This window comes from Lates calcarifer, linkage group LG14 (genome assembly GCF_001640805.2).
Source record: "Lates calcarifer isolate ASB-BC8 linkage group LG14, TLL_Latcal_v3, whole genome shotgun sequence".
Taxonomy (NCBI): domain Eukaryota; kingdom Metazoa; phylum Chordata; class Actinopteri; family Centropomidae; genus Lates; species Lates calcarifer.
This window is the reverse complement of record NC_066846.1, coordinates 6,267,181-6,276,497: the sequence shown is the minus strand read 5'-3', so window position 1 is coordinate 6,276,497 and position 9,317 is coordinate 6,267,181. Positions and strand designations below refer to the sequence as shown.

Here is a 9,317-nt window from a genome sequence, read left to right as displayed (position 1 = left end):
TAACTATGACTTTTGACCATTTTTGATGACTATGACTTTTTTTCATGTTTTTTGATGCCATACTATACTATGACTTTTTTTGACCATTTTTGACGCCATACTATACTATGACTTTTTTTGACCATTTTGATGCCATACTATACTATGACTTTTTTCATGTTTTTTGATGCCATACTATACTATGACTTTTTTCATGTTTTTTTTACTATACTATGACTTTTTTTGACCATTTTTGATGCCATACTATACTATGACTTTTTTTGACCATTTTTGACGCATACTATACTATTTTTTTGATGCCATACTATACTATGACTTTTTTTCATTTTTGACGCCATTATACTATGACTTTTTTTTTTTACGACCATACTATACTATGACTTTTTTTTGACCATTTTTGACGCCATACTATACTATGACTTTTTTTCATGTTTTTTGACGACTATGACTTTTTTGACCTTTTTGATGCCATACTATACTATGACTTTTTTGACCATTTTTGACATACTATACTATGACTTTTTTTCATGTTTTTTGATGCCATACTATACTATGATGTTTTTTGAGTATGACTTTTTGATGCCATACTATACTATGACTTTTTTTCATTTTTTTGATGCCATACTATACTATGACTTTTTTTCATGTTTTTGACGCCATACTATACTATGACTTTTTTGTTTTTGATGCCATACTATGACTTTTTTCATTTTTGCCATACTATACTATGACTTTTTTTTTTTTGATGCCATACTATACTATGACTTTTTTTGACCATTTTTGACGCCATACTATACTATGACTTTTTTCATGTTTTTTGATTACTATACTATGACTTTTTTCAATACTATACTATGACTTTTTTCATTTTTGATGCCATACTATACTATGACTTTTTTTGATTTTGCCATACTATACTATGACTTTTCTTTTTGATGACTATGACTTTTTTCATGTTTTTGATGCCATACTATACTATGACTTTTTTTCATGTTTTTTGACGCATACTATACTATGACTTTTTTGACCATTTTTGACGCCATACTATACTATGATTTTTTTCATGTTTTTTGACGCCATACTATACTATGACTTTTTTTGACATTTTGACGCCATACTACTATGACTTTTTTTCATGTTTTTTGACGCCATACTATACTATGACTTTTTTTTTTTGACGCCATACTATACTATGACTTTTTTTCATTTTTTGATGCCATACTATACTATGACTTTTTTTGACCCATACTATGACATTTTTTTGACTATGACTTTTTTGACGCCATACTATACTATGATGATTTTTTTTACTGATGCCATACTATACTATGACTTTTTTTCATGTTTTTTGATGCCATACTATACTATGACTTTTTTCATGTTTTTTGACGCCATACTATACTATGACTTTTTTTTGACCATTTTTGATGCCATACGACTTTTTTTCATGTTTTTTTGATATACTATACTATGACTTTTTTGACCATTTTGATGCCATACTATACTATGACTTTTTTTGACCATTTTTGACGCCATACTATACTATGACTTTTTTCATGTTTTTTGATGCCATACTATACTATGACTTTTTTTCATGTTTTTTGATGCCATACTATACTATGACTTTTTTTCATGTTTTTTGACCATACTATACTATGACTTTTTTTGACCATTTTGATGCCATACTATACTATGACTTTTTTGACCATTTTTGACGCCATACTATACTATGACTTTTTTTCATGTTTTTTGATGCCATACTATACTATGACTTTTTTCATGTTTTTGACGCCATACTTACTATGACTTTTTTTCATTTTTGACCATACTATACTATGACTTTTTTTCATGTTTTTTGACGCCATACTATACTATGACTTTTTTTGACCATTTTTGACGCCATACATGACTTTTTTCCGATGACTTTTTTTCATGTTTTTTGACGCCATACTATACTGACGTTACTATACTATGACATTTTTGATGTGTGACGCCATACTATGACTTTTTTTCATTTTTTACTATGTTTTTTGACATACATACTATGATTTTTCATGTTTTTTGACGCCATACTATACTATGACTTTTTTTACCATACTATACTATGACTTTTTTGACCATTTTTGATGCCATACATTTTTTTCATTTTTTGATGCCATACTATACTATGACTTTTTTTCATGTTTTTTGATGCCATACTATACTATGACTTTTTTGACCATTTTTTGATGCCATACTATACTATGACTTTTGACCATTTTTGATGCCATACTATGACTTTTTTTCATGTTTTTTGATGCCATACTATACTATGATTTTTTTCATGTTTTTTGACATACTATACTATGACCATACTATACTATGACTTTTTTGACCATTTTTGACGATACTATGACTTTTTTTCATGTTTTTTGATGCCATACTATACTATGACTTTTTTTTCGATGACTTTTTCATTTTTTGACGGACTTTTGACTATACTATGACTTTTTTTCATGTTTTTTGATGCCATACTATACTATGACTTTTTTTGACCATTTTTGATGCCATACTATACTATGATTTTTTTTTTTGACGACTATGACTTTTTTCATGTTTTTTGCCATACTACTACTTTACTACTATGACTTTTTTTTTTTTGACGCCATACTATACTTTTTTGACCATTTTTGACGCCATACTATGACTTTTTTTCATGTTTTTTGATGCCATACTATACTATGACTTTTTTTCATGGTTTTTGACGCCATTACTATACTATGACTTTTTTTGACCATTTTTGACGCCATACTATACTATGACTTTTTTTCATGTTTTTTGATGCCATACTATACTATGACTTTTTTTGACCATTTTTGATGCCATACTATAGCTATGACTTTTTTTCATGTTTTTTGACGCCATACTATACTATGACTTTTTTTGACCATGTTTTTTGACGCCATACTATACTATGACTTTTTTTCATGTTTTTTGACTGCCATACTATACTATGACTTTTTTCATGTTTTTGACGCCATACTATACTATGACTTTTTTTTTTTGATGCCATACTATAGTATGACTTTTTTTCATGTTTTTGATGCCATACTATACTATGACTTTTTTTTCATGTTTTTTGATGCCATACTATACTATGACTTTTTTTGACCATTTTTGATGCCATACTATACTATGACTTTTTTTGACCATTTTTGATGCCATACTATAGTATGACTTTTTTTCATGTTTTTTGATGCCATACTATACTATGACTTTTTTTCATGTTTTTTGATGCCATACTATACTATGACTTTTTTTGACCATTTTTTGATGCCATACTATACTATGACTTTTTTTGACCATTTTTGACGCCATACTATACTATGACTTTTTTTGACCATTTTTGACGCCATACTATACTATGACTTTTTTTCATGTTTTTTGACGCCATACTATACTATGACTTTTTTTCATGTTTTTTGATGCCATACTATACTATGACTTTTTTTGACCATTTTTGACGCCATACTATACTATGACTTTTTTTGACCATGTTTTTGACGCCATACTATACTATGACTTTTTTTTGACCATGTTTTTTGACGCCATACTATACTATGACTTTTTTTGACCATTTTTGACGCCATTTTTGACGCCATACTATACTATGACTTTTTTTCATGTTTTTTGATGCCATACTATACTATGACTTTTTTTGACCATTTTTGACATACTATACTATGACTTTTTTTCATGTTTTTTGACGCCATACTATACTATGACTTTTTTTGACCATTTTTGACGCCATACTATACTATGACTTTTTTTCATGTTTTTTGACGCCATACTATACTATGACTTTTTTCATGTTTTTTGAGGCCATACTATACTATGACTTTTTCATGTTTTTTGACGCCATACTATACTGACTTTTTTTTGACCATTTTTGACGCCATACTATACTGACTTTTTTGACCATTTTTGATGCCTTACTTACTATGACTTTTTTTGAAGCCTTACTAGACTATGACTTTTTTTGAAGCCTTACTTTACTATGACTTTTTTGATGGTTTTTGATGCCTTACTTTACTATGACTTTTTTTGAAGCCTTACTATACTATGACATTTTTTGATTTTTGATGCCTTACTTTACTATGACTTTTTCTGAAGGTTTTTGAAGCCTTACTTTACTATGACTTTTTTTGAAGCCTTACTTTACTATGACTTTTTTGGATGGTTTTTGAAGCCTTACTAGACTATGACTTTTTTTGAAGCCTTACTTTACTATGACTTTTTTTGAAGCCTTACTAGACTATGACTTTTTTGATGGTTTTTGATGCCTTACTTTACTATGACTTTTTTGGAAGCCTTACTTTACTATGACTTTTTTTGATGGTTTTTGAAGCCTTACTAGACTATGACTTTTTTTTGATGGTTTTTGATGCCTTACTTTACTATGACATTTTTTGATGGTTTTTGAAGCCTTACTTTACTATGACTTTTTTTGAAGCCTTACTTTACTATGACTTTTTTTGGTGGTTTTTGAAGCCTTACTAGACTATGACTTTTTTTGATGGTTTTTGAAGCCTTACTAGACTATGATTTTTTTGAAGGTTTTTGAAGCCTTACTTTGACTTTTTTTGAAGCCTTACTTTACTATGACATTTTTTGATGCCTTACTTTACTATGACTTTTTTTGATGGTTTTTGAAGCCTTACTTTACTATGACTTTTTTTGAAGCCTTACTTTACTATGACTTTTTTGATGGTTTTTGAAGCCTTACTTTACTATGACTTTTTTTGAAGCCTTACTATGGTATGACTTTTTTTGATTGTTTTTGAAGCCTTACTTTACTATGACTTTTTTGAAGGTTTTTGAAGCCTTACTAGACTGACTTTTTTTGAAGCCTTACTTTACTATGATTTTTTTGATGCCTTACTAGACTATGACTTTTTTTGATAGTTTTGATGCCTTACTAGACTATGACTTTTTTGAAGGTTTTTGAAGCCATATTATACAGTGAGTTTTTGACGCCAGATCTTCCTGCTCCATTCATCTCTGCATACCCTCTGCCCGTGTCAGCACTCAGCTCTGGAACTCCCTGCCACCAGCCCTCCAAAACGCTGACTCCTTTCCTGTTTTAAAATCCAGACTCAAAACCCTTTTTAAGATTGCATACTCACTTTAACAGTCCTACTGCAACTTCACCGCCCTACATTTCTTTTATATGTTGATTTTGTCCATTGTTGTTTTATTGATTATTGTATATTGTACAGTTTTATTGTTTATTGTATATTGTACAGTGTCCTTGAGTGTTCAGAAAGGTGCTTATAAATAAAATGTATTATTATTATCATACTATGCTGTGACATTTTTGGAGCCATGTTATTCTCGACATTTTAGGACCGTTTCTGACGCCATACTTTGCATTACATTTTTTGACCATATTTCATGCCTTACTATACTATGACATTTTTTGCTGTTTTTTCACACCTTCCTATGACATTGACTATGGTATGACTTTTTTGACAAGTTTTGAAGCCTTATTGTGGTATGACTTTTTTGACCCGTTTTGAAGCTTTACTATGGTATGACTTTTTTTGACCAGTTTTGAAGCCTTATTATACTATGACTTTTTTTGAAGCCTTACTATACTACGACTTTTTTTTTTTTTAACCAGTTTTGAAGCCTTACTAGACTATGACTTTTTCTGACCATTTTTGAAGCCTTACTTTACTATGACTTTTTTTGAAGCCTTACTATACTATGACTTTTTTGGACTAGTTTTAAAGCCTTACTATACTGACTTTTTTGACCATTTTTGAAGCCTTACTATGGTATGACTTTTTCTGACCATTTTTGATGCCTTACTTTACTATGACTTTTTTTGACCAGTTTTGAAGCCTTACTAGACTATGACTTTTTTTGAAACCTTACTATACCATGACTTTTTTGGACTAGTTTTAAAGCCTTACTATACTATGACTTTTTTTGACCAGTTTTGAAGCCTTACTATACTATGACTTTTTTTGAAGCCTTACTATGGTATGACTTTTTTTTGACCAGTTTTGAAGCCTTACTAGACTATGACTTTTTTTGAAGCCTTACTATGGTATGACTTTTTTTGAACAGTTTTGAAGCCTTACTTTACTATGACTTTTTTGGACCATTTTTGATGCCTTACTTTACTATGACTTTTTTGACCAGTTTTGAAGCCTTACTAGACTATGACTTTTTTTGAAGCCTTACTATACTATGACTTTTTTGGACCAGTTTTGAAGCCTTACTATACTATGACTTTTTTGACAATTTTTGAAGCCTTACTATGGTATGACTTTTATTTTTTTTTTTTTTTTACCATTTTTGAAGCCTTATTATGACTTTTTTTGAACAGTTTTTTGGACCAGTTTTGAAGCCTTATTATACTATGACTTTTTTGGACCAGTTTTGAAGCCTTACTATGGTATGACTTTTTTGGACCAGTTTTGAAGCCTTACTATACTATGACTTTTTTTGAAGCCTTACTTTACTATGACTTTTTTGAAGCCTTACTATGGTATGACTTTTTTTTGACCAGTTTTGAAGCCTTACTAGACTATGACTTTTTTTTTTCTTTACCATTTTTGAAGCCTTACTATGGTATGACTTTTTTCTGACCATTTTTGATGCCTTTCTTTACTATGACTTTTTTTGAAGCCTTACTATGGTATGACTTTTTTTGAACAGTTTTGAAGCCTTACTATACTATGACTTTTTCGGACCAGTTTTGAAGCCTTACTATACTATGACTTTTTTGACAATTTTTGAAGCCTTACTATGGTATGACTTTTTTGAAGGTTTTTAAAGCCTTACTTTACTGACTTTTTTTGAAGCCTTACTATGGTATGACTTTTTTGAAGGTTTTTAAAGCCTTACTTTACTGACTTTTTTGACCAGTTTTGAAGCCTTACTAGACTATGACTTTTTTTTACCTTACCATTTTTGAAGCCTTACTTTACTATGACTTTTTTTGGACCAGTTTTGAAGCCTTACTATACTATGACTTTTTTGACAATTTTTGAAGCCTTACTATGGTATGACTTTTTTTATTTATTTATTTTTTTTTTTACCATTTTTGAAGCCTTACTAGACTATGACATTTTTTGACCAGTTTTGAAGCCTTATTATGACTTTTTTTGAACAGTTTTTTGGACCAGTTTTGAAGCCTTATTATACTATGACTTTTTTGGACCAGTTTTGAAGCCTTACTATGGTATGACTTTTTTGGACCAGTTTTGAAGCCTTCCTATACTATGACTTTTTTTGAAGCCTTACTTTACTATGACTTTTTTGAAGCCTTACTATGGTATGACTTTTTTTTGACCAGTTTTGAAGCCTTACTAGACTATGACTTTTTTTTTTCTTTACCATTTTTGAAGCCTTACTATGGTATGACTTTTTTCTGACCATTTTTGATGCCTTACTTTACTATGACTTTTTTTGAAGCCTTACTATACTATGACTTTTTTTAATGGTTTTTGAAGCCTTACTATGGTATGACTTTTTTTGACCAGTTTTGAAGCCTTACTAGACTGACCTTTTTTGAAGCCTTACTATGGTATGACTTTTTTTAATGGTTTTTGAAGCCTTACTATGGTATGACTTTTTTTAATGGTTTTTGAAGCCTTAATAGACTGACTTTTTTTGAAGCCGTACTATACTATGACTTTTTTTGAAGCTTTACTATACTATGACTTTTTCTGACCAGTTTTGAAGCCTTACTAGACTGACTTTTTTGAAGCCTTACTTTACTATGACGTTTTTTGATGGTTTTTGAAGCCATATTATACAGTGAGTTTTTGACGCCAGATCTTCCTGCTCCATTCATCTCTGCATACCCTCTGCCCGTGTCAGCACTCAGCTCTGGAACTCCCTGCCACCAAGCCCTCCAAAACGCTGACTCCTTTCCTGTTTTAAAATCCAGACTCAAAACTCTTTTTAAGATTGCCTACTCACTTTAACAGTCCTACTGCAACTTCACTGCCCTACATTTCTTTTATATGTTGATTTTATCCATTGTTGTTTTATTGATTATTGTATATTGTACAGTTTTATTGTTTATTGTATATTGTACAGTGTCCTTGAGTGTTCAGAAAGGTGCCTATAAATAAAATGTATTATTATTATCATACTATGCTGTGACATTTTTGGACCGTTTCTGACTCCATACTTTGCATTACATTTTTTGACCATATTTCATGCCTTACTATACTATGACATTTTTTAAAACCATTTTTGAGGTCATACTACTATGACGTTTTCTGACCATTTTTAATGCCATATTATGCTATGAATGTTTTTGACATTTTTCTATACACTTGCTATGCCATGACCTTCTTTGACCATTTTTGATAATTTTTTACATTTTTTGACGCCTTACTATACTGATATTTTTTAATGGTTTTTGACACTTTTTTATGCCTTACTATATAAATACAGCATTTTATGACATTAAAAAATATTACTATAATAGTTTTTTTCATTTTGATGCCACAACATTTTTACCCTCATTTTAGATTAGTATTTCCTCTTCATTGCTTTTATATTCCGGGATATTTTCACTCCAACATTAGATTAGTTTTACCCTTACAGAGTACTTTTTTTTAAAATTACATTTTACTTCTAAACTTACATAACTTTCACTGTTGCAAATTACATCTAGTAACAGATTTTTACTATTTATCTTACTTCTGATAATGCAAATTACTTCTACATTATTTATATTATTAATACAGATTTCTGATATATTGAATACTAAACATAAACAATGTCGGTGCTCTGTGTTATACAGCTGATGTAAAGCTGTTTGTGAATTACCTTGTCTCTGAAATTATGGACAATTCCTTTGCAATCATGGACAATGTCTCCCTCATCCTCAACAATGTCTCTCCGATCATGGACGAAGTCTCTGTGATTGTGGACGATGTCGTGGACAGTGGTCACACCTGGAGGAAATCAAAGAGAAGCATACAAAGGAAAATGATTAATACACTACTACCTATACCCCATCAAAAGTTTAACCATGAAAACACAAATAAATATTCAACATTACAGCTGAACCACTACATAATTTTTTGGCCTGTATTTGATAGGACAGTGAGTGAGTGAGAGACAGGAAACGGGAAGAGAGTAGGGGAATGACATGCAGCAAAAGGTCCGGCCAGATTGGGAGTCGAACCAGGGTCCACCTGCTCAGGCCACTAAGGCCCACGTGGTACGTGCTGAACCACTACATTTAATAAACATTTTAATAAAAATGTTTATTTTTATGCCTTACTATACCATCTTACTTCTGA

The 9,317-nt window shown here is 30.5% G+C and overlaps 1 long non-coding RNA gene across 1 annotated transcript; it reads right to left on the bottom strand.

The window, feature by feature from the left end:
• Nucleotides 1-2,731: 2,731 nt before the first annotated feature.
• LOC127143244 (uncharacterized) lies at nt 2,732-3,955 on the bottom strand. Its single transcript, XR_007814535.1, has 3 exons — nt 3,913-3,955; nt 3,327-3,521; nt 2,732-2,872 (listed from the first exon to the last, which is right to left on the bottom strand). It is a non-coding gene; the product is annotated as an uncharacterized LOC127143244 (long non-coding RNA).
• Nucleotides 3,956-9,317: the final 5,362 nt, after the last annotated feature.